This window comes from Myxine glutinosa, chromosome 5 (assembly GCF_964187855.1).
Source record: "Myxine glutinosa chromosome 5, kmMyxGlut1.1, whole genome shotgun sequence".
In the NCBI taxonomy this organism is placed as follows: Eukaryota; Metazoa; Chordata; class Myxini; order Myxiniformes; family Myxinidae; genus Myxine; species Myxine glutinosa.
The window spans coordinates 173513968-173539349 of NC_136265.1; the positions used below are offsets into that span (position 1 = coordinate 173513968).

Genomic DNA, 25382 nt, shown 5'->3' on the forward strand with positions numbered 1-25382 from the left:
ACAACTGCCCTCGAAATTAGGAATGAAAGGGACAGTTGTCCCATCTGATTTCCAGTTGTCTCCCCAAAAAGGACGGTACAGAGAATTTTTTCGTGTTTCAGGAGACAACGAGAGATTGCAGTGGCAACTCAGGGATGTAGAGATGCAGCCCAGCAATACAAATGCACAGGTGCACAGATCAGACAACGACAGAAACCGGTGTTTCAAGTGTGGACGGATGGGACATTGGAAAAGAGGATGTCCGTATACCAAAAGGAAGACAAGTTAATAGGGTAAACCAAGATCAAGGGTACCAGTGCTGACCGATACCTCAGACAATGATTAGGCCTTCATTGCTGCAAATCCCAAATGATGATTGGCCTCAACAGATTCGATTACTGGACAAACATGAATAACTGTCGATGATTCTTGGGTCTGAAAAGTTTTCGGAGCAAGAATTATTCATTTTTTCTTTTGCTTGTAAGCAAATTAGTAATTAATTGATCACATGCCGAAATTGGATCTTTTATGTTGGGCACACAATTTTAAATTTACAAAGTTGGAACAATTGCTTTGCAAATTTTTGAAACCAAGGGACAAGGGTCACATGATGATCAGGTGGGAATGTCGGACTAGTGTTCCGCATGATTGATAGGTCAGTGGTCGACTAACATGCAAATGGGTGTGTAGTCAAATTTGGATAAATTATGGTGGGAACTGAAAGGGTAATTTCAATGTGACATCATAGGGGTTTTCTAAGAATAGACTTTTAGTTTATTTGTGTATAAGCATTTTAATTTGATTGACAAATTTTATGAAATTGAAATAAAATTGACACCCATCTGATCTGTAAATAATGGTTCCAACGCAAACAAATATGCATAATGCATGTGTGTGTGTGTTTTTGTGTATCAATCTTACAAGATTGTTGACACCGACAGTGTGCCTTGTCTGAAAATAGATAGTTCCAATGTGGGAGTACACAATGTGGGAGTACAAAAAATGTGGGAGTACAAAATTAGCCAAATTTGGGAGAGGTCTTACACTGACTTCCCAGAGTACTCTGCTCACGGATTTTTATATATATAAACTTGAATTTTATCAGCATATAAATTGTGCTGTATGTATGGATGTGTTTTAGGCATAGATGATATGGGAAAATAGTAAAGAAAATTTTGCTGGTTTGAACTATTGTGGGTTTTCAGTTCTGGAGTTTAAACAAAGTCACTGGTTAACAGATGAGAAAGGATAGTAAATAAATTATTCGCTGCTGGGCAAATTAAGTACGATATTACTAAGACTTATGAGAGCTATTGTTCCGCCTTACAGCAGTGGAAAATTATTGGGAAAAAATTAGATCCAACATAATGAATCTATAAAAGAATGTGATAGGGATAATATCCTCAATTTGTACTAATTATTTGATTGTGGGTAAAGGAATTAAGTTATCGTAGTGGATTGTTAACAGCAGCCTGAAAATGTCCTGAGAGTGTGCATCCATGTAATCAGAAATCCCAGATTTGTTTTTTACAAACAACATTTTGGTAGAGGTCTTGTGTGGAACACTTCCTTGGTAGATAAAAAACGGTACTGCATGCTGGCAGCCACTTTTGCGGCCAGTTAGGCCAAACAAATTGAGAGGAAATTGTAGTTAAATACGTAAGTTACACATGGCTATTTGAAAAAAAAAAAAGGAAATTTGTTGAGATGGGAAACATTTTTCGAAGGTTTATTAAGGTGTTATAATATGACATGTGGCAAGGCAAACTATTGGATGGGAAAATTAGATCTGGCTATAGAATAAATTCATTGACCCCTTGAAGTTAATTCTTCGAATCATTGTTTCACTGGCATTTTTTGTTCAAATTGGAAATAGTTTGGTAGAGCTTTGGTTAAAACCTTTGGTTGCGGTATCTTGGAACGAAATGATAAACCATAGGAGATTGATAAGAATAGAAAAAATATGGACCCAAAATAGAAAGTTGGATTCATGCCCCTCATTGCAAACAAGCACATGGGGCTAAGGTGGACGATCCCACAGAAAATGAGGCTGCACCTAGCAGCCCAGCAGAACATTCAGTGGTAGATAAATAATAGTCGTGATTTACAGTCATTTGAATTACATTTTAACACCCCTTGCATTGATAAACATTACATTTTCAACATGTGATATTCCTACTTGGGATAGTGACATTTATTTGCCTACATGACATACAATTACCTGCTGATATTAATACAATATGAGTGAAAAATGTATCACAACTACACTCATGATCAGGGGATTGAGTTCAACCCCGGGAGATAGGGGGATCAGGGCAAGACAAATAATCTGATTATGTTACATATTAAGGGATTTTCTTTATTTACCTTTTAGGAAGCTTGTTAGTTTGGTATATAATGTTAAATGTCATCGACATATAACTATGTCATAGGTATGAATATATACAAGGAGTAGCAGACTTGTTTGTTGGTTTAGTAGTTATATTGGCAATTGTTTTAGTGGTGGCTTGCTTGAAAGCCTTAGTGACGGTGTGTTTGAATAAGGTAACCAACAACACGATGATAACGCATGAAGTGACAAATGAGGAAAGAAATGTGGAACCAGAAAAGGAAGACTTTTATGGCGACATAAATACTGAGATTAAAAGATTAAATCAAGTGATGTTGCAAATGAAACAGTAGAATTAAGATAATGGCATAACGACAATGTTATGAGTTGTGTCAATTACAATATCAGTGAACTCATATCACCACGAGTGACACACTGTTAGGAAAAAGAGGGAAAAGAAAAAGTGGAGAGGAATTATGGTAATAATACATTATGTTTAATTTGTTGGTTTGGAAAAAATTGTTGTTGGGAATTAGGTATTCCCGTTTGTGATTGTAATCATATACAATGCTATTCTTAGTTTAGTAATAAAATACATACCTGATTGAATATTATTTGTGTGACGCATATAAATGAATATAACATTTGTGTTAAGGAAAAACAACAAATTGTTGAATGTGAAACTGTCGGAAGATATACATGATTATGCTGATTTCATGGTAAGATGTACCCTATCTGATCCAGTGTGTGCGGAAAGCAGATTCAGATGTGACTGAGCATAAGGATAAGACGAGATCACATTTTGGAGGGATTGCTAACGGAATTGGGAAGAAGTTCGAGAAAGAAAATTTGTGGCTAAAAAATGAAGTTAACCGTGGCATACACCCTCTTTCTCAAAGAATGATGAAGACATTCTCCCATGTAACTAGGAGATGAATGCTTACCTTCACCAAGGAAATTTATGTGACCATTTGCCTGGATCACACTGCAACATATGAAAGAAAGGCGATCACTTACTCTTGTTCGAAGGCTTCGAACATTCACCACATCAGAAGTTGCAGGACAACGACATTTTACCTGCAACCTCTGTGAAATGCGGGGACATATGTTATTACTTCACCAACGTCCGGGGAACCAGCATGGAGCTGCAAAAACGGCTGTGCCCTTGTCACAACAGCTGTGCACGATTCTGCTGGTTGCTCCTGGTAAGGACCATGAATGACCTGAACACCATGGTCCCAACATCATTGTGGATGCATCCGGCATCCCTGTTCCACATCTTGCTGGCCAATCAACGTCACACCAATACTTGCTGCCCACTCACAATGAGGGAGGAGGCAAGTCGACTACAACTGGGTGAAGGCCGTGTTCAGGAATTACTATGGTTTACAGCAAAAAGTGGCAAGAATGCTACAAGGAGAGCAGGGTCAGTCTATGACTCCGCAATGTTACCACAACAGCGAAATCCTACACGAAGTAGTGCAGGAGCTATGAAGACATTAGGAGAAAATGTTTCATACCAGGATTCAAACACAAGTGATCAGCCCTTCCTTTCAAACAAAGTCAACATTTGTGTGGAGGCAAACGTTTTTTACCAGATGGTGCAGATGCTTTACAAAACTTGAAAATGAAGTGAAATTGTTGTATCTTGGTGATGGTGAAGTGTTGTTTTGAAAATATATTTGTGATGCAAATGCAATAGATTGAACGATATGGAAGGAGTCAATGACCAACGAAATGTTTTGTGATTCTTGCAGGATGACGGTGTATGCCCAAGGGAATTTGATTACCAAAGTGATTGATTATTTACTTATACTTGTAATGATGTTTACTTGTAGTGATTGATTGTTTACTTATATTGATGTTTAGATTAATGGTTAATATAAACAAAAAACAAAAAGATGAGGGAATTGTGGAAGTGTAACTCAGTGTAACTTATTAATTGGCACTGGTAACTTATTAATTAACCTGGTAACAAAGCAGATACATTTTACATGCAAACTCTGTGAAAGACGAGTTTGTAAATGAGTCAGGAATGCGCCCGAACATGATAATCTCTTGTCCACCTGGTCACAGCCCCTGGCTGAAGCACCCCCCTATCGTTTGGTAAACAGAACTCACAACAGGAGGGGAGCGAGCTGATACCAGGACTTGGTACATGCATGACCTCGGGGCATTAGCGGAGAGGGGATTAAGTCCAGTTGATGTCATATAAACGAGAGCAAACGTGGAGTCGGGAGAAGCTGCTAACAGAAGCTCTGACCAACGGGAGTGGCAGAGGAACATCAGCCGAACGAGAAGGACATTGGAAAAGAGTTAACCTGATCCATTATATTATGCGGTATTATTTGGTAAATGGAATGAAGTGAATAACCAGTTAATAAACCAGACCTTTTGTAAACCTGTGTCCGGTCATTGGAGTCCTGTGAGTCTCTCAGCTATAAATTCTTCTACAGGGTAATGAGGGACGAAGCGAGGGCTCAGAGTGAGCAATTGGGGGTAATGAGGGACGAAGCGAGGGGTACCGGTGAGGGGTTAGACAATAATTTTAAGGGTTTAGACAAGAAATTTGAGGGTTTAGACAAGAAATTTGAGGGTTTAGACAAGAAATTTGAGGGATTAGACAATGGGATAGAGGGGGTGAAGCATGGGTTAATGGGGGTGGAAAATAGAATGGCTGCCCAGGAGAATCAGATAGAGGGGGTGAAAAATGGGTTAGAGGAGCTAGAAAATAGGATGGAAGACAAATTGCGGGCAATAGGGGAGCAATCCGCCCGGGAAATCGAACAGATGGGGAACCAGATAGAGGAGGTGAAAATCGGGTTGGAAAGTAAATTGGATGCTCAGAGGGATGAATTGGGACAGATGAGGGTGGCATCTACAAAAGAGATGGAGGAGATGAAAGAGGAGATACGACGAGGTGTAAGTGAGGAGGTCTCGGGGATACGCGAGGAGGTAAAGCGAGGTGAAAAGCGTATGGAGAAAGAGGTGAGAAATGGGACAGCAAAGTTACAAGAGGGCATAGAGGACCTGACGGAGGAGGTGGAACAGCTGACAGAGGGACAGACGGAGTTAGTGGAGCAGGTTCAAAGGAACACTGCGGTATTAGGAGGGTTGAAAGCGACACAAAAAGAAATCAAAAATGACTTAATAGCGACACAGAGGCAATGTCAGATGGTACGTGAGGGACTGACAACGAGGTTGGACGAGGTGACAGAGATAATGGAGACGAAGGACCGGCAGGTGAGGACACACATAGAGACGGTCAAGATAGCCTTAGAGGACGAACTTGAGGAGACGCACCGGGAAATAAAAGAGGTGAAGCAGAAATTAGAGGAAGTGGAAGAAGAGGTGAGTGAAATTAAAAAGAGACGGACAGAAACTAAAAGAGAAATACAGGAGGAGGTGATGGAATATGTACAAGGTTGGTGCTCAAATCGTGATGATGTGCTCACTAACCAAATAAAGAGTTTGCAGGTGGCGAAGAGGTGCGGAGACGAGGTGCCAAGGTGAGTGGCGATATACGTGGAAATGTAGATGATGTGAGGGGAGCTTCAGTCGGCTTGGGGGTTGCTTTGGACCCGGGTGTTCGTGAGAGGCCGTTGGTGAAGTGTGCGACAGGTCTGGTGTGCGAAAGAGGAGGTGTGTGAGAATGTCTGACTCTGGGGTGTGTGAGGAAAAAGTGCGTGCCAAGGAGTGAGTGTGCTGTCGAGAGTGAGGCGGTCGTAGCGCGTGTGTGAGGGGGCACATGGAAGCGCGGAGTGGGGAGTGTTACGGAGGAAGTAACGAGAGAGTGTGCGCAAGAGGATGCTCGATAAAGGTGTGTAACGGACGGGTGCATGGGGAAAGAGCGCGCTGTCAAGAGTAAGGGAGAATGCACGCCTGTGGTGAGTGTTACAGAGGATGTAACAGGAGAGTGTGCGCAAGAGGGTGCGCAAGAAAGGTGTGTAACGGACAGGTGCGTGAGGAAAGAGTGCGCTGTCGAGAGTAAGGGTGAGTGCGCTGTCAAGGGTGGTAATGAAAGTAGTGAGAGTGACACGGAGCGTGAGTTGGTTGTGACAGGTGAGCGAGGATGTACACCTAGAATGGAGGGATGCACACCTGGAATGGTAGAGCGCGTATGGGAATGCACGCTGGAATTGGTCGTAAGGCACGTGGTTGGGTGTGCGAGTGAGAGCACACCTGTGATTGTCACAGAGGAGGTGACCGAGGAGGGGGCGCGAAGAGGTGTGTTGGTGAGGTGTGCGAACGACGAATGTGTGCCAAGGTGTTCGGTGGTCAGGTGTGTGACCAAGTCTGTGAGCGGAATGAGTGTACCTGGGTGTGGAAGAGAAGGTGCAATGACGAGGAGCATGGGAACAGCTGGGTGTATGAGCAAGGAACGGGCTGCGGGGTGTAAGCATGCAGGTGAGGCATCGACGGTAACCGGGTTAGAGGTTAGAGTGACTTATAGCCGAATCGGGCCCTCGGTGCGTGCCGGGTTTCGCGTGCCGCGAGGACCAGCGGGTATCCGAACCACGGCGGGTTCGAAAGGACCGCCGTACGTGATCCACGCTGGGCCGCGCTTGGAACGGCCGCGTCCGTGCTCCGCTAGGCGGAACGGGCAGCCCGATAGGGTCGTCATGGCGACCCCCTTTTGTTGAGACGTTCCGGCAGGTCGAGATCGGGCAATTGGATGGCTCCATGCCGAGGTGGTGCGTGGGATCTCGGCCCGGGTAAGCCCCCGTCCCTGCACCGAATGTGGGACGTATCCAGCCGCTGGCACCAAACAGCCCGCATTCATTGCTCGGCTTTACGAAGCCGGGCTGTGGAAGTGAATTGGCGCACCGAGAGGCATTAGTAAGTAGACTGTAATGATGAGGATAGTGGTCTGGACCCGAAATTAGAAAAACAAAATTTGATGATTGGCAAAGGATTGGCAGAGTGATGATTGGCAGAGGATTGGTAGAGTGATTGGCAAATTTTTGATTGGCTGAAATTTGGTGAGCAAAATTGGTAGTGGAACGCCCCCGATGTGGTGGGATGGCAACTCTGTCATCCCTCACAGACGGGGGGGCAAAGGAGCACTAGTGTTATGGGGTTTATGGCAGTGTAAGCTCGCCGAGGGAGGGTTTGGATAATGTGTAGGGCCCTAGAGATTGACATTAGGTAACGTTAAGATTAATTAGTGACAATGATACCTGTAGTGGGGACGCAGGTAGATTAGAGTGGATGATAATGACGTGGGAGCGCAATAATGTAAGGGGCGACGGGGAAGCGCAAGTTTCAGAGGGGAGTAGTTAGATGAGATGATGCCGTGTGAGTGTTGGAAGTGTATAGAAGTGTATTGTGAAAAGTGTATGGTGAACAGGTGTGATTGCACAGGTGTGCAACTGGACAGGTGTATGGAGCAGTGTATGAGGGAGTAGTGGTGATTGCATATTGTGCTGACCAAATGGTCCAGGAAGAGAAGGAGGGTGCAGGTGGCACCAGGTGTGAGTGCACAGGTGTGCACCAACAGGTGTATGGAATAAATGGTTGTGTAGAAGACATGGAGTGTGGAATATATGGAGTCTTGGAATGGATGGTCGTGGAGTGAGTATGGTGGAAAATATGGAGTGGAGTGGATGGTGCGAAGGTGTGAATGGGGGAAGAGTGGACCCCCATCACGGATACCCGGGGCGGGTAGTGTAAGTGTTAGGTAGAGGGTATAGGTAAATTGTGGTTGGATATTGGCATCTGTGGTGCGGGTGGAAGAATGATGTTTGGATGGGTGCATTAGTGTTGTGGAAATGGCTGGGCGTGTAGCCTGTTAGTGTGTGTAGTTGGTTTGGGCACTCCACCACTGTGAGGATGTCGGCCAGGTGAGGCCGCAGGTGGGCTCTGGGAGCCGGTAGAGTAGTTGTGGATGGGGCCCGAGGATCCGGAGGACGGACCCGGGTAGCCCAGTGCCAGAGGGCACCGAGGGGTGACAGAGCCAGGAGGGGCCTTCCCCAATTAGATAGGTTAGGGTGAGGAGCTAGGTAAGCTCGGGTGGCAACTACAGTGGTGGAGGTGTGCAGGTGGGTAGACAAGCTGGGAGAGCTACACGACCCAGCCCCGAAATTGTGCAAGGGCACCGGGAGATGAATCGGGGGAGTGAGACCCCAAATTGAGAAGCACCACAGTTTGGTCAATGTGAATTGGTTTTTAGAACCCATTGTGTAAGTTGGCCAATGGATTGGCAGGGAGAGACCCCGGGTAGTGTAAAGTGTGTTAAAGTCATTTAGAAAGTAGTTAGGATGAAGTCTCCTCGCACCATCTGCATCCACTCACCTGAGATGACGTACCTCCACACCATGCCATGTTTTGATTATTTTTTATGTGCAAATGTTTTGGATTGTGAGACGCATCATGATGTGGGTGTGACATTGTGCTTGATGTTCCATCTCTTCCTCCTTATGAGGGTTGATGATGAATTGGGTGATGGAAAATTTTGGCTAGAGGGATTGTGGTGACGAATTTGGTATTGAAGAAATATGGGGAAGACGTGACAGTAGCGACGAATTTGTAAATGTGTAGATTTTGTACATATGGGGTAAGTGCAAGGGTAGTGTAGGTGACAGGGGGGTGACGTACGGTAGGGACGAGCTTTCTCACTTCGCCCTCTGTACGCATTTCACCTTGCATTGCCTTATTGATGTGTACCCTTGTGACCTTACCCCTCGCTCATCTGTCATGTCCCCCTTTTGTCTCCCACATGACCTGTGCGCCATTGGGCGCCGAGGGGAGCGTGCGTGAGTCCGCCATTGTGCGCCCGGAACTCCCAGAACCAGCTGTCTGCATCTATGCACCACATTATGGACCACATGTCTGTGGCCGAGCACCACTTATGGGCCCCATGGGTTGGGGCGTGGCCCCTCTGCTGGAACCGGCCATGAGGGCCCGAAATCTTGCTGGCGGACCTTGGCCACAGGGCACCGATGCCCCACAGGTGAACCACAGTAGTCGGCCTGGTGGGCCATAAATAAATAAAAGGGACACGTTGGGTGCATTTTATTGTCATACAAATAGGCCGCCAGCAAAGAAAGTGACATCTGGAAGAAAGTAGATAGCCAGCAGAGGGAGCCGAAGAGCAAGAGACCACCTGCAGGGTTAGGGGTTGTTGATTTATTTTTATTGATGAACTATGGTGACTGCACCGATGGGTGCTTGAGGGTGTTTTGGTGCGTTTTGGGTGCTTTCATGGTGCATTGATGCAGAGCAGACTGTCTCCCCCCCACAAAGAACAATCACAGGTCCTGGGTTAGTCTTGTAAATAAAAGTAGTGTCAACTGTAAATAATGCTCCCCACCGTCAGTGTGTAGTTTGAAGACCATTCCGCAATTCGGTTAGCTGTGGGCGTGAGTCTGTTAGGCAGGGTGCAATGGAGCAGCGGGACATATTTATTTATGTTTTAAAACTGTCGCACTCAGGGTCAGGTTAAAAGTAGAGGGAACTACAACTACGTGTCACACTAAATAAAAGTTGTAGGCCCGGGTCGTGCCTAAGAGGAGGAGGGTGCAGTGTTGCGGATATGAGGATTTCATTTTTTTGATTGTGTTGTATTGTATTGGAAATGGTGATGAACATTGTTTGGATATGGCCCCTCCTGCCTCCGGAGTTGTGTAAAGATAAAAAGGGCGTCTCGGTAGTTAATTCCATAAACACCGCATTGCAGGACACGATAAAACCCTTGTTCAGTAGCTTATATCTTATTATGTGTTTTAGAGTAAGGCCTTGTCTTCCATTAGAATGACACTCCATTGCACCGAATCAATTAAGAATAGCTCCCCTTCAATAATTCCATTTCCCAGCCAAACTCTCCATCTGTGGGTAAAGCAGTTCACAAGCGTGGGGTGCACGCCCTCTCAATTCGCTGCTATAGTGAATATGTGCTCCGTGCTCTGTTTGAACAGGAGGGGCGGGGTCGCCAGGGAGAGGCAAGCCCAGGGCGCGCCACGAAGGGCGGGGCTGTGCAGCCCCATGCCCAAATAAGGAAACAAGGCCGTGGCTCGCCACGAGGGGCGTGCCGTCAGCGCGATGCCCAAATAAACAGACAAGCCCGTGGGATTACGATAGAAGGTCAAGAAACAGAGCACGGGGGAGAGGGCGTGTCAGTCCCGCGCTGGAGAGAAGTGAGAGGTAGGGAATACGAGCTGAGCTGCGTGGAGAGGTACACGACAAAGAAAGGGTCCAAGAGAAAGCAGAGGAACTTTTACGAACGAGTTGCAAAGAGATACGGCAGATGAGTCCAGCCCCGTTTCAACCAGCCGCGTGAAGCCCTGACGGGGCAGCGAGTGACCCTGCCGGCGTGCGCTGTACAGCCGAATACCAGGAGCTGCTGGCGTGCGCTGTAAAGCGGAATACAAGGAGCTGCCGGCTCCCCGCTTCCCGCCCGGAGTGGACCTGCTCGCTGTGCCCTGTGATCCCACCTGCTCATCCTTTCCAGCCATTCCTGCCTGCAAGTTCCCCATTTGCGTACGTGAGTTTGTTTTGTTCATGCTGTCCTGGGTAGTAACTAAGTCTGTATAAGCTAGTAATTTTCACTGTGTCACCTGCGTTTTCATGTCCGCTGTAAATACCCGTGACTGCTCTTTTTGCTTATGTGTGTGTAAATAATAATAAACCCCGTTACTCTTCTGTACGTCTTCTTCTTCTTCCTCTTTGCATTCGTCGTCTTAGTCTTTTCCCCATTGAATATCTGTGGCGCGATACGGCCAAAGTTTGGGTGAATCGGGTTTAGTCGGGGAACAACTGTTCGGTCGCGGAGCCTCCGCTCGGCAAACATACCATCCTTAACCGCGTACCGTAACAATATATATATATATATATATATATATATATATATATATATATATATATATATATATATATATATATATATATATACATATATATACATATACATATATATATATACATATACATATATATATATATATATATATATATATATGATGGATCCGTGACTTAGGACTCAAGACTCATGATTGAGAGAAGGAACAACTGAGATATTTATTTGATTCATCAAACACACAAGCTTGTGGAAAGCAAAATGCTTAAAACTGAGGCCCACAAGGACCAGGCTTCCAACATGATGCTCTAAAATAATTTGGTCAAGCCTTTCATTTTATAAAGGGAATATTGGGGTGTGGTTTTAGCTCTCGAGACAAAGGAAAGACAGAGTGGTCTCCAAGGTCATTAAAGGGTCAAACAACATGTTGACTACTTTCTAGAAACCTGATTTTTGGGGGAGTTCAGCAAGTCGTAAAAATGTCAAACATGAAAGTGATATAACGCAGTCCTTTAAGGGGGACTGGGAAAGATAGGTTGGTCTTCACAGAGGGATTATATCATCAGGGTCTGGATTTACAAAGCATATAACTTTTTATAACAAGTTTCCAAAGAACATGAAAGTATTATGAGTATACAGAAATCAATCAAAAACAGAACATTTTCTTGTTTATACTTGGTAATAGGTCAAACGATAATAGAACACAAGGGGGGAGGTGGGGGGGGGGGGTCTGAACCCCCACATACCGTCCTCTTGGATCAAAGATACAACGCTATCTACGAGCCAAAAAAAGGGCCTTTATTAAATCAAGGTAGGGAGACAGTCAATGAAAATACCACGCGAATGCGCCCCAGTGGGCATGCCCCGCACCCAAAGCACCTCGCATAGCACCCAGCAGGACGATTCGCGTGTGTGTGGGTGCATGTGTTAAGTGTGCTGGCCACAGAGACATGAATATCCAATAGCTCGTTGGATCCGCAACGAAATCGTCTGCTTCCACAGGGGTCCACACCCGAGAGGATCTCCCGGCTCACCCTTTGGCCTCGAAGGTGCAACCGAGACCCCTCCCTAGCTGGAGCTCGCCCAAGCTTCTGCAGGCGCAGTCCTTGTCGATCTTGGCGCTCAGTCGATATTCATGTTCATGAGGCCGTTAATGTGCCGTCGTTCTGCCGGGGAGTACATATCAACATTAGTATCAAGTGGCTTAGACCTGCAGCCTGGAAGACCAGCAGTCAGAGCCTTACATTCCATGAAAAAGAGAGAAACTTCCTTTAAGTAGTCGTTTGCGTCTGCATGCGACATGTTGGGGTCCAGGATAATCGGTTTCCTGGCAGGCGGGCCCAGCGATGCATCTGGGTCCGGAGCCGAGTCAAAATCCAGGGCTGGGATAGCAAGGGTTGAACTGCTGTGAGCTCGTGAGACATAAGTGACAAGAGAATTACTAGACTGGGTCCGTGAAAAGCAAGTCCACATCCGGATCCAAATTCAATTTTTCAGTATAATCAAAATCATTTTCAAAATAAAATGGAAGAACATTCTTCAGACGCAGAGATCTCATCATTGCTGCTCAGTGACTCGTTCGGGTCATCGTTCCAGGGTCCGCAGTCACGTCGACAGTCGGAGGTTCATTTGGGTTCATCCTGTGGAACATTTGCTCACACATGCAAGGACTAAATCCTTGATTAGTATTCCTAGCCCCCCTGCCCACCAATTGGCATTTAGTTACCTCATCTCTATTTATAGCTGCATTTCCTGCGTCATGTCTGGAAATTCAAATGTTATTTTTACTTTCACCAATTTCCGAAAATACCTTCCTTTCCGAGCAATAATTCAACTGATGTGATTCCAGCGTACCTGGTGGAGTTCTGCTCACCTGGTCTGCAGAGCCGTGATCCCATCTGCACCAGCCCCAACCTGTGTTGTGGCAACCTAGCACCATTTTGTCAAATAAAAGCCACAACTTTCCATTCATTGTCACACTCTTCCCAGTGCAGGCCAACCACCAACACTTCCTTATCACTAAGACAGCATTTCACAACCACTTTCCCTTATACCCTGCTTTACCATCAACTTTTTACAACCCTTTGTCCTTCCTTCTTCACACTCCCTCCCGAACCTTGCCTCCAGACACAACTCACATGAGTCTCGAAGGCCAACTCTGCCATCCTCATGCAGACAAACAGTTTAACAACACCTGTTACAGTGAATATTTTTCCCTGCTCCCTCCCCTTACTCAGGAGCCATCATTTTGATAAAATCATTTGAGAACACGTCCCAATGGCAATCCGTCCTGCTCAGCCTTGCGTGCTCTGAACATAACACTGGATTCCAACCTCCTTCTGTGAACCTGCAACCCCCAACCACACGGGGTGCCAGCCACCCAGATCCCCAGCAACGCGTCCCAACTTTAACACAAGACCTCCTCCACGAACAACATCGTCAGGTTGTGATCGACATCCCACATCACTGCAATCGACATCCCACTCATGTCCCCGACCACCTCGGTCTTGGGGGGAGACGGTCGCAGTGTGTGGCATTCCCCTCACGTCACCTACGCCGCCCTCGTTCCCCAGTCCACACAACAGCAGCCCCCAGTGCCAATCAAAAAGTGCCCACTCCATCAAAATCCATCAAACCCATCCATCCAAAAATCCATCAGACCCATCAAAAATTTTCTCAGGGCACACACCTGCCTCTTTGAAATCCATGTTTCAGAAATATAACTCCATGGCCTGCTAGGCGACCAGACAGACACAGGGACACATCGGTGAGTTATCGCCGGCATTCTCAACCAACTCCCTATTCCTGCCCTAATTTTGGTGGTATGTGTTGACAATCTGTGCATCCTATCCTTTTGACAATCTGTGCATCCTATCCATGGGTTGGCGGCCCTTCCTGTCCGCCCTTGCGTTGCCCCGAGCAACGTCAGTGTCCGCCCTTTGGTGGCCTCCAAATTCTTTATCTCTTTATCTATTTATCTCTCCAAATTCTTCCAAATTCTTTATCACCGAACCTGCGAATGTGAGGACACCTCGCATTTTCCAAATTCACTACAAGAATTCCCTACAAGGTTGTTTCAGCCTCTGGCCCAATGGCTGTCCATGGCATGTCTACAATGTCTACAAAGGCATGTCTACAATGGATCCCAATATCCCAATATAAATTGTTTCAACTCGACTTTCAACCAATTTTTTACCACCAACAAACCACGATTAAACTCTCCCTGTTATTTATTTATTTTTGTAAATAAACAAATAATAAAATAACCTGGTCTATTTATTGAAAATAAAAATAGTTCTCATATGTCCTACCTTTAAGCTACCCTACCGGGTATTCGTGAAGGGGGTCCATCTTTCCCAACCACTTCCTTCACACCAGCCACTTCACGTTGTCTACCATACTCACTGAATTCTCATCAATTCTGAAATTTGTCTCATGAAAACACATCCCAGGGTCCAGTGTAACAGCCAGACAAACACATAGACACACAGAAGACTCCAGGGTCCCATCAAACTAGCTTGTCCCCAGATCGACAATGCGAAACATGTAACTTTACTAAAATAATCACTTACTCATAACTAATACTCATACCACTAATTACTCATAATAACTCATAATTACTTACGTAATTACTCATAATAACTCATAATTACTTACGTAATTACTCATACCAATACTTACTCAAAATAATGTAATATCCCAATCTTCACCCCCTATGCAAATCGAAGCACCCCGGACAACCCACAACCAATATCAACCACTGTAGCCGCCTTCCCGACTCCAGGCAGCCGCACACAGCCACATACATCTCCACCCACGTCACACAAGACAACAGACAACAAGTGTGTCCACCACACAGAAACCTTTGGCAATGCAACAACCGAACTCCCAGACAACCAACAACAAAACATCCAATCCATCTCCATGGCTCACCAAGCAGCCCATTGTCCCTGTCTATCTCTTGTTGTTTGTTTGTTTGTTTTTTTTTGGTTTTTTTTCCATCTACACTGTTTACAGCGAGTCCCATTCATTTTTTTAAAGTCACATCACATTAACCACATGGACCCAGAGCATATGTAATAACCACTCAAACTTAATCCAGCTTCACATACCGATTTCCCAAAAACCTCGTGAAACTTCACCCCCATTCTGGAAAAACCCTGGACTAAACCCTGACACCCTAAATAACCTCAGACCCATCTCCAACATACCCTTTCTGTCAAAAGTTTTGGAACGCTCTGTAGCCATTCAACTCAAACATCACCACTCTGCCAATAACCTGTATGAAACATTCCAATCCAGATTCCGCTCCAACCACAGTACTGAAACTGCTCTCCTCAAAATCACCAATGACCTTCTCTCTCCTCTGACGCCGGCAACCTCAACATTCTCATCCTCCTCGACCTCAGCACCGCCTTTGACACCATCGATCACACCATCCTTGACCAGCTTGCGCCTATAAAAAACCCAAATCAGTTCACTCCCAAGCCTACAAGGACCACCTACAGCACTACAAAGATGCCCTCTTCCGCTCCGCCTGCTACTCTCAAATTATCCACTCTGGCTCCGGAAAACCCAAAAGCACTCTTCTCTACAATAAAACAAACTAAATAAACAAACAATTAAATAAACAAACTCTACAACGTGAACAAACAACCTCAAATACAACTACGAACAAACTCCTCAGCGCCCTGAACACCACCACCAGTCCTTTACAGTAGAAACTGCATTTCCTTCCTTTCATTCATCCAAAGCAAAATTGACAGCATCTACACCAGCTTAATCACCACAATTCGCTCCCCCTCAAGGTTCAGTTTTTTTGGCCCCTCCTCTTCATCCTGTACCTATCCCCCCTCGGTCACTTAATCCGTCGTGCACCATGGCCAATACACCATGGTCTCCAATTTCACTGCTTCACCGATGACATCCAGCTTTTCATCTCCACCAAATCCATCTCCTGACAAACTGCATTACTGAAATAAAATCCTGGCTTCAAATCGACTTCCTCAAACTTAACTATGATAATTCTGAATTAATCTTCATTTACCCAAAACCGCTTACCAAATCCACCCATAACTTTGCCCCCAACATCGACGGTTTCCCAGTATCCACATCCACTCACAACCGGAATCTTGGCACCATCTTTGACCAAACCCTCTTCTTCGACAAATACACCATCCAGTACAAAATCTTCCTCTTGGCCTACAAAGCCCTCCATAACTTGGCCCCATCCTACCTGACTGACCTCCTCTCCAGACACACTGTAACTCACAGACAGACAGATAACAGAGGCGTATCACAAGCCCCAACAAAGGACATCACCTATTCACAGCATTTATATGCCAACCTATATCTGGAGCCTCACAAGGCAAAAAATCGGACAGGTTCACTGCATTCCACGCAACTGCAGCCTCACGCACACGTGACGAACACGAACCACACGGGGTGCCATGCTTCACCATGCAGCCCGATCTCTATTGTATTTGGTGCGCGCCCCAAAATCGGCAAGTTATGATAACCCACAATGCACTTGGGCACCCACCCTCTTCAAGAAGGTACCAACCCTTTTGATACCACGACTTGGACCATGCTACTTGCATCTCCTCGCACCCTCTCAAATGTCCTCCATGTAACGTGAATAACCCCAGAGCTCGATCAAACTCATCACTGTACTCACAGCACGATTGAATTAAATTCAAAGCATACTGTAACTGACGCTTCCGGTCGGCACCGGAAATCTGTTTATTTCCCGAGTCCCCTGAATCACTTATTAAAACGTCAACCACAACTATAACAAATTTCAGAAATCGATATTCTTCTATCCACAAATTACGTCCACAATTTCAGTTTTAACCAACAATATATTGTTCCTTTTTCCGATTTAACTTCTATATCAATTCGTTGAACTAACACCCAATAGATTGACTCAGCCTGTCGCCCTTTCAAGGCTAGCGAATTCACTCTGACCTCATTCCCATTCCAAATCATTCCCATGATCTCAAATCATTCTCAAACATAGGTCAAATGAACTTCAAAAAAAGGTCAAATTTCAAACGAAGAAAGGTGCATCTTGCCTCTGCAAGAACTCCCGCCAAAATCCCACAGCCTCTCTTGGGAGGCGTGCTCTACCATCTCCGTGCCTGGAACAATATCCTCCCAGGTACACACATTCCGCTCCCAAGCTTCGTTACACACCTGACCACAGCACCCTCCCTACCTGGTGCACACCTTTCGCACGTGTGCTCGCTCGGCACATTCCTCAACACATCTCCTCGCGCCCACTCCTCTGTGACAACTCCTCCGCACACCCAATCACGTGCTCTACTACCAACTCAAGCGTGCATTCTTTCATTCCAGGTGTGCATCCTCTCGCACCTGCCACAACCAACTCGTGCTCCGTGTCACTCTCAGCACCTTCCCTGTGTCTTTGCACCGATGCATCTCCAAGATGCATTAGCCATTACGCAACCCATCCACACATCATTCGCCCGGCGTGAACCACATCACATACCGACAGTTGAAACCTCGACCGTTTTCATCCCTCGGATGAGCGTTCGGTTGAAAACGCGACATTTCTGCTCAAATTATTGAACACAGAATCTTGTTGAATTTCCAATACTCTCCCTGCACCGCCCGTGAGGCAGCTTGTCCCACATTATCTGCCCTTAGAACCACATGCATTTTCATAACTAAATCTTACCACCATGGCTCGAATGCAGAGCCAAAGGTCTTCATCCGGCGCATCGATCAACACAAATGCATCGATGCATCGTCCAGCTGCCATTCTGCATCACATCCATACCTCGATCTTGCAACTGCTATTCTCTATTTCATCCGCTCTAGACAACCTCATTCAGAGATCTCTCTGAATCTCATCATTCACACTGTACCTCGTTTACTGCATGAACAAGACTTCCTGTTGGCACCGGAAATTAATTACTCTGTCTTGAAATCCTTCATTCGACCACGACAATCACCTCATTTTATATACTTCGCGTACTATCATCGTTTATTTAGCATTCCCCTTATATAAATCCATCTTAAATAACGTATTCATCCTGTGACATTGCATGGCATGTATGTCGCAGGCGCCCACCATTCTGACATGGCGTCCAGCACACCGCATAAAACACACACGAACGTCTCCCTTGCTCACCGACATTCAGCAAAGTCGCAATGACCCACAATGCATCTGGGCACACATCATCCGAGCAACCTCATAGCAGTATTCTCCCCCTGTGCGGGACACATCCCCTCTGAGAGTAGGCAAGTTATCACCGGCACTCTGAGCAAATCCCATGCTCCGAACCCAATTCAACAAACTCAAAACCCCGGCAGGGCTCGCATTTCCCAATTCCCATCCAATGAAACGGAAATCACGGAAGTAAGTTACCAAAATACCTCCCCTCCAGATCAAAGGTGTGTATTTCGCACCTCTGACAGCATTCCACACCAACAGAACTTTAATTAAACGAACGTCGCCAGGATCCTCGGATAGACGCTAAAATCGACACACACACGTCAATGACGAATGCACAATACACACGACAATTACCGAACATCACCAGGACCCTCGGATGGATGCCAGAATCGGCAATCCCGGTCTGGATTCCCGCACCGCAAGCGGCCAATCACAATGATTCGAAGCCCACACTGGTGTTGCACATCAAGTGGTCATCAAAATCCACATTCGTTCATGTTCCTCATACCACGTGACTGTCAAACCGGCTCGCATTTCATGCGTTTCCTTATATCCGACCAACTTGACACTAACCGCGTACATTACAGCACACGTGGATTCATGCACACGCGTACCTTGTACAATCCTGTTCAACATCTTGTGCAGCAATTCCCATTCATTCGTATATGTCTCATTTCATTCAGAGGAAAAGGGGATTTTTGGGACAAGGGGAGGAAAGGGGTGAGAAGGGTGAAGCAGGGGAAGGGGGGGTCAGGGGGGGGTGGCTCGCTGCGCAGGGGGTGTTGCCTGAAGCCCCGGGACAGAGCTTAGGGCTTGGGGGGTAGGGGTTTGATCTACCTAACCCCTCCACGGGTCTTTATCTTCAACGAGCGACATTGGTCGTTCCCTGGCTCGCTTACCTATCTTATTTCCTTAATCGCCTCATCCTGCACATGCAATTAGTTTGCCTGCTTCCTCAGGCCATCGAGAGCCGAGAGGCTCGCCCGCCTCACAGCCCTCTAGCCTAACTCCAGAGGTACGCCCACCTCATCTCAGCTCTCTAACATAACTCCTGAAGAGGTTCGACCACCTCATCTCAACTTTCTGTGTGCTAACCGTATCTTACCTGTCCAGCTAACCGCCAGGTAATCAGGCAACCTTACTCCTTATTCCCGAGAGATCTCTCCTACATATAGCCGCCTAATCAGAGATCTCTCCCGCATATATGCTAACTGTACCTTACTTTTGCCGGCGTCCTTATGACGCTTCTAACCTTACTTTCGAAACCAATCTATTCCTTATCCTCGGCGCCCTCTTGGGGCACCTTACTCTCCCGTCCCGTAACGTTACCCTGACGAATCCTATAAACAGCTCAGTTGTTCTGGAGCCCAAAAACGGCTCGTTCTTAAAGTTTGTTCGAGGATCAGGCTCGAGCAGGAAACAGGCAAACGACACCGAGCGACAGAGTGAGTTCCAATTTAGCCTAACATCCCAGTCTATAACAAAATAAACCCAAGGCTCACCTCACCCAGACCGATCAAACCAGCTGGTGTTTTTTTCCCACTCACTCGCGCCTGGAGCCGCGTCCCGAGTCTGCCGGAGCTGACTCCTGCCTGGCTCGCCATTTGATGGATCCGTGACTTAGGACTCAAGACTCATGATTGAGAGAAGGAACAACTGAGATATTTATTTGATTCATCAAACACACAAACTTGTGGAAAGCAAAATGCTTAAAACTGAGGCCCACAAGGACCAGGATTCCAACATGATGCTCTAAAATAATTCGGTCAAGCCTTTCATTTTATAAAGGGAATATTGGGGTGTGGTTTTAGCTCTCGAGACAAAGGAAAGACAGAGTGGTCTCCAAGGTCATTAAAGGGTCAAACAACATGTTGACTACTTTCTAGAAACCTGATTTTTGGGGGAGTTCAGCAAGTCGTAAAAATGTCAAACATGAAAGTGATATAACGCAGTCCTTTAAGGGGGACTGGGAAAGATAGGTTGGTCTTCACAGAGGGATTATATCATCAGGGTCTGGATTTACAAAGCATATAACTTTTTATAACAAGTTTCCAAAGAACATGAAAGTATTATGAGTATACAGAAATCAATCAAAAACAGAACATTTTCTTGTTTATACTTGGTAATAGGTCAAACGATAATAGAACACAAGGGGGGAGGAGGGGGGGGGGTCTGAACCCCCACATATATATATATATATATATATATATATATACACACATACAGTAATATTTGATATATATAATTATATATATTTATACACACAAGTTTGGTCTAATCGATGCGTCAGGATAATTGGTGCAAAATGAACGTCAGATGTGAACTTTTCTCAGGAATGATTGGCCTTTTTGCACCCACACCTTCAACATGTCCACCTCCCCTTTCAACACAAAGCTCCGCTCACATGGCGGAGCATGCTCTGAACTGCTCTTCTCACCACAGCCGCGTCATTGCGCAAAGCATCCACTTCATGTCGAATACGCCCCAGCAATTCGTCAAGATCACAGGGAGGAGTTACGAACACCTTGTTCTTTAAATGTCCCCAAAGGAAATAATCACATGGTGTGAGGTCAGGTGATCTTGGCGGCCATTCCACTGGATGGTTGAGGGCGATGACTCAGTCTCCAAAGAGTTCCCTCAGTCGATCTCGGACAGTGATAAGACGATGTGCTGGGGCGCCGTCTTGGGCCCACCAGAGATATCTGAAGACACCACGAACCTGCCGCTCAAAGTTCTCCTCCAGCTGCGGTAAAACTTCATCATTGATCATCTGCAGATACCTGTTACCATTGATATTCCTTTGAAAGAAAAATGGTCCGATCACCTGACCACTTCCACAAAGTCCCAACCAAACAGTCCACTTTTGTCGATTCATGTTGGTGTCAAAATTTAATTCCGGGGGTTGTCCTGTCGGTGCATATTCAAGAACATTATGGGTATTGACCTTGCCGTCCATGGCGAAAGCAGCTTCGTCGCCGATAACGAGATACCGCAGGAAATTGACATCTGCTTCACAACGTGCTATCAATCATCTGGCAAGCACCAGCCTCCTGGCAAAATCCCCTGGCGCAAGTTGATGCCGGATGTGAATCCGATATGGATGTTGGTGGAGGTCCAGTCTTGTGATTCGGTTGAATGTTGCTGAAAGCAATCCCGTCCCATTTCGTCTTGTGCTGGTATCCATCGGATGTTCCAAAACTTACTGCCTTATAGCTGCAATGTTCATTTCCGATCGCTCAGTGCGCCTCTTACCAGAATTCTCCTTGTTGCGGTTGAGGCTAGTGCCATGCTCTTGGTATTTTCTAACATTCCCCCATTGGTTTTGGCTGCTGGAGGCTCCCGTTCTGGGAAACGTTCCCTGAACGCATCACGAGTTCCCAGCAAACTGCCAGTTTGGTGAAAGGTTGTAACCACGAAGGTCCGCTGTTCAGTCATAAGTTGAACCATCTTTTCAATGACTCAGACTGTCTCGAAACCCATACACTGTAGGCCCATCTTAAATACCCATCTTAAACAAAGGATGATGCAACCGACAATTACCAGACCAGCTTAACAATTTTTCATAATCAACTTGGCAGTCGACAAGTAATGCATCCATTTCAAACTTTCTTGCACCGATTAGCCAAACTTGTAAAAATGCGATTTGAACTTGTCATTTTCAATGAAAATGTACTCGGTCATGTGTGACAGCAATGATGCATGAAAGGCATCAATGGAAAGCTGAGGATCTCCTCATAATTAGTAAACCACATGTAAATTGTCAAACTAAATAACCTTTGCATATTAACCCCTTGAATTTGGATTACCTTTTTTTTGATACGCACTGTATATATACAGTGATGTGTATATATATATATATATATATATATATATATATATATATATATATATATATATATATACATGTGTGTGTGTATATATATTGATGTAACATAGTCTGTTACAGAGCATCGGATGTGCCGAAGCAGTTTCTTGGCAAGGGTTATACTTGGTGCCTTGCCATTTGCTTCCAAAGCAGTAGTTAGGACAGGAATTTGGAATTTGTTCATCGTGCCGGCGATTACTCGCCTACTCTTCATAAAGGACACCATGGGATCTTTAATGTCCAACTAATGCCAGCAGATGGGATGCCCACATGCCCATATGAGGGACGGCACACACATTGATAAATCACCATGCCTGTGAAACAACGGGATGACAGTTTATAGCTGGGCAGAGATTCAAACCCAGGCTAGATAGTAGATAGCTTAGAGGTGAGCCATCCTGCCAGTGTATACAATCACGTGAAAAAGTAAGTACACCCCATGTAAAGTTTTGACTTTTTCAACATATTTCAACATACAGCTATTTGATCTTCATTTCAACAATATTGATAGATAAAGGTGATATAATATAACAAATATCATGAAACATTTACATTTTGTAGTCCATTGTATAATTTAAATCAACATAAATGCAAATTTCGCATGTGGAAAAAGTAAGTACACCCTTGGCTCTAATAGGTGGTATTGCCCCCTTTGGCAGAAACAACCTCAAGCAGGCGTTTCTTTTAACTGTCTACCAGTCTCTGACATCGACTGGGAGAAATTTTTTCCCACTCCTCCATGCAGAATTCTTTCAGCTGTGCGATGTTTGAGGGGTTTCTTGCATGCACAGCCCGTTTCAAATCCCCCCACAACATCTCGATGGGATTTAGATCCGGGCTTTGACTTGGCCATTCCAGAACCCTCCATTTCTTTATTTTCAGCCATTCCTTGGTGGATTTACTTGTATGTTTAGGGTCATTGCCATGTTGCAAGGTCCACCTTCGGTTGAGCTTCAACTTTCCGACAGATGGCCTCACATTATCCTCAAGCACCCTCTGGTACAATGAAGAATTCATAGTGGATTCTATGATGGTGAGCTGCCCAGGCCCTGATGCAGCAAAGCTGCCACAAACCTTAATATTTCCACCATCATGCTTTACAGTTGGTATCAGGTTCTTGTGGTCAAATGCTCTCTTTGATTTTCGCCAAACATGTCTTCTGGTACTGTGGCCAAATAGCTCTAACTTTGACTCATCTGTCCAGAGCACATTGTTCCAGAAGTGCTGGTCTTTGCCTAGGTGTTCATTGGCAAACTTTAGTCTTGCCCTGGTGTTCTTTCTGGACAGCAAAGGTTTCCTCCTAGCACACCTCCCATGTAGATCAAATTTGTGCAGCCTCTTTCTTATAGTAGACTCGTGCACTTTGACATCAACAGTGGCATGAGCTATCTGGAGGTCCGGTGATGACATTCTGGGGTTCTTAGAGACTTCTTTCAGCATCTTGCGGTCTGCTCTCGGGCTGAACTTGCTGGGGCGGCCTAGCCTGAACAAGTTGGCAGTTGTTTGGAATCTTCTCCACTTGTAGATGATCTTCCGGACAGTCGAATGATCGATTTCAAATTGTTTGGAGATCTTTTTAAATCCCTTCCCAGACTCGTAGGCATCTATAACCTTCTTTCTGAAGGCCTCAGAGAGCTCTTTTGATCTAGGCATGGTGACGCCACACACTTCAACAACAAAGAGCAAACCAAACTAAATGTCTGAGGTTTAAATAAGACAGGTTCCTCCAAGATCCTCTCTAACGATGTTCTAATCATTTGCACCTGAGCTGGTGCACCTGATTCTAATTTTAAGTATTTGAAGTAGTGATAAATGTAGGGGTGTACTTACTTTTTCCACATGCGAAATTTGCATTTATGTTTGTTTAAATTATACAATGGACTACAAAATGTAAATGTTTCATGATATTTGTTATATTATATCACCTTTATCTATCAATATTGTTGAAATGAAGATCAAATAGCTGTATGTTGAAATATGTTGAAAAAGTCAAAACTTTACATGGGGTGTACTTACTTTTTCACATGACTGTAGTACACCAACACCCCCATTGAAGGCTCAGGATGTTTTCCTGAAGAAATCTTTCAGTGAATCGGATTTCAACCGGGTCATTATAACATACCAGATATGGTGGCAAGCATCCCTCACAGTGCGATTTCTTACCTACGAGTGATGCATGCTGGCTTAATTTGGCTACTGGTACACATGGACAATTCAACAATAAACCAGGTTACCTGCAAACACATAGCACACCTGCACTGTTGGTGTGGTGCTGCTAGGCTTCCAAGGTCAGTGGTGGTCTGATTCTCACCTATTATTACTGGGAGGATGATTTAGGCTGTGAATCATTCTATGTAGGTGCTGTCGGCTGTGAATCATCCTTTGTAACACCTGCAAGCTGTGCATCCTCCTCCTTAGGAGCTATAAACTGCTTCTTAAAGAACGCATCCAGAGTTGACTGCCATGCTCGCCTTTCTTCTTCTTCTTCTTTTGTCGGAGCATTTCTCTGTAGCAGGAGATTCCGTTGAGAACATTTCTCTTGAGTGCGCTGCTGCAGTCCCATTCAGAGTCGTTCTTAGGAAAGAGATTCAGGGCCTCGGTGATCTTGTGATGCCTTCACTCAAAGGTGCAGTGGTTAGGTTGAACTGAAGTTGAGCTTCAGTGTCGTCTGCACCAGCATCGTTGCCTTTCTCGTAAACATGCTGCTGTTCCAATTCCTGCAGTTTCTCATTGCTTAAGATTTCCCCATAAGACAGCAATAGCTCTTCAACATCATCGTTGTCTACTTCCCCTCGCCCAGCTTCGTTGTACCTCCTCAAAACCTTAGAAAACATTACATGCCTCTGGACATAACCTCTGGCATTTATTAAAATTGTTCTAAGTGATGATGTAGGCAAGTTTAAGGCAAGACTCACATCCACTTGCCAATCCCCTGCTTCCAGTCTCTTCAGGACTTCCATTTTCACCTCCAACGTGAGACTTTTTCTCATCACTTTCAATTTACTTCCAGTACTATCACTTGCCGGCCTTTTCCGAGACATTATGAGTATAGATAATTCACAAATATTCTTTAAAATTATGAATAAAGTTAAGTGCAAGGTGGAGCGTGCTTTGTTTCTTTTTAAACAAATTCACATTTTAAAACTTATTTTATAGAATAAAAAACCCAAGGCCAAAAGCTTAATAGAAAATCAGGTTTCAATGGGTGTATTAT

At 45.1% G+C, this 25382-nt stretch overlaps 2 protein-coding genes across 2 annotated transcripts in view; one reads left to right on the forward strand and one right to left on the reverse strand.

Moving 5' to 3' along the window:
• Nucleotides 1–25382, reverse strand: part of LOC137426716 (voltage-gated delayed rectifier potassium channel KCNH1) — a 112234-nt gene that overhangs the window by 70613 nt on the left and 16239 nt on the right. The gene's annotated exons all lie outside the window — the stretch shown is intronic.
• DTD1 (D-aminoacyl-tRNA deacylase 1) overlaps nucleotides 1–25382 on the forward strand; it is a 903613-nt gene that overhangs the window by 430 nt on the left and 877801 nt on the right. The gene's annotated exons all lie outside the window — the stretch shown is intronic.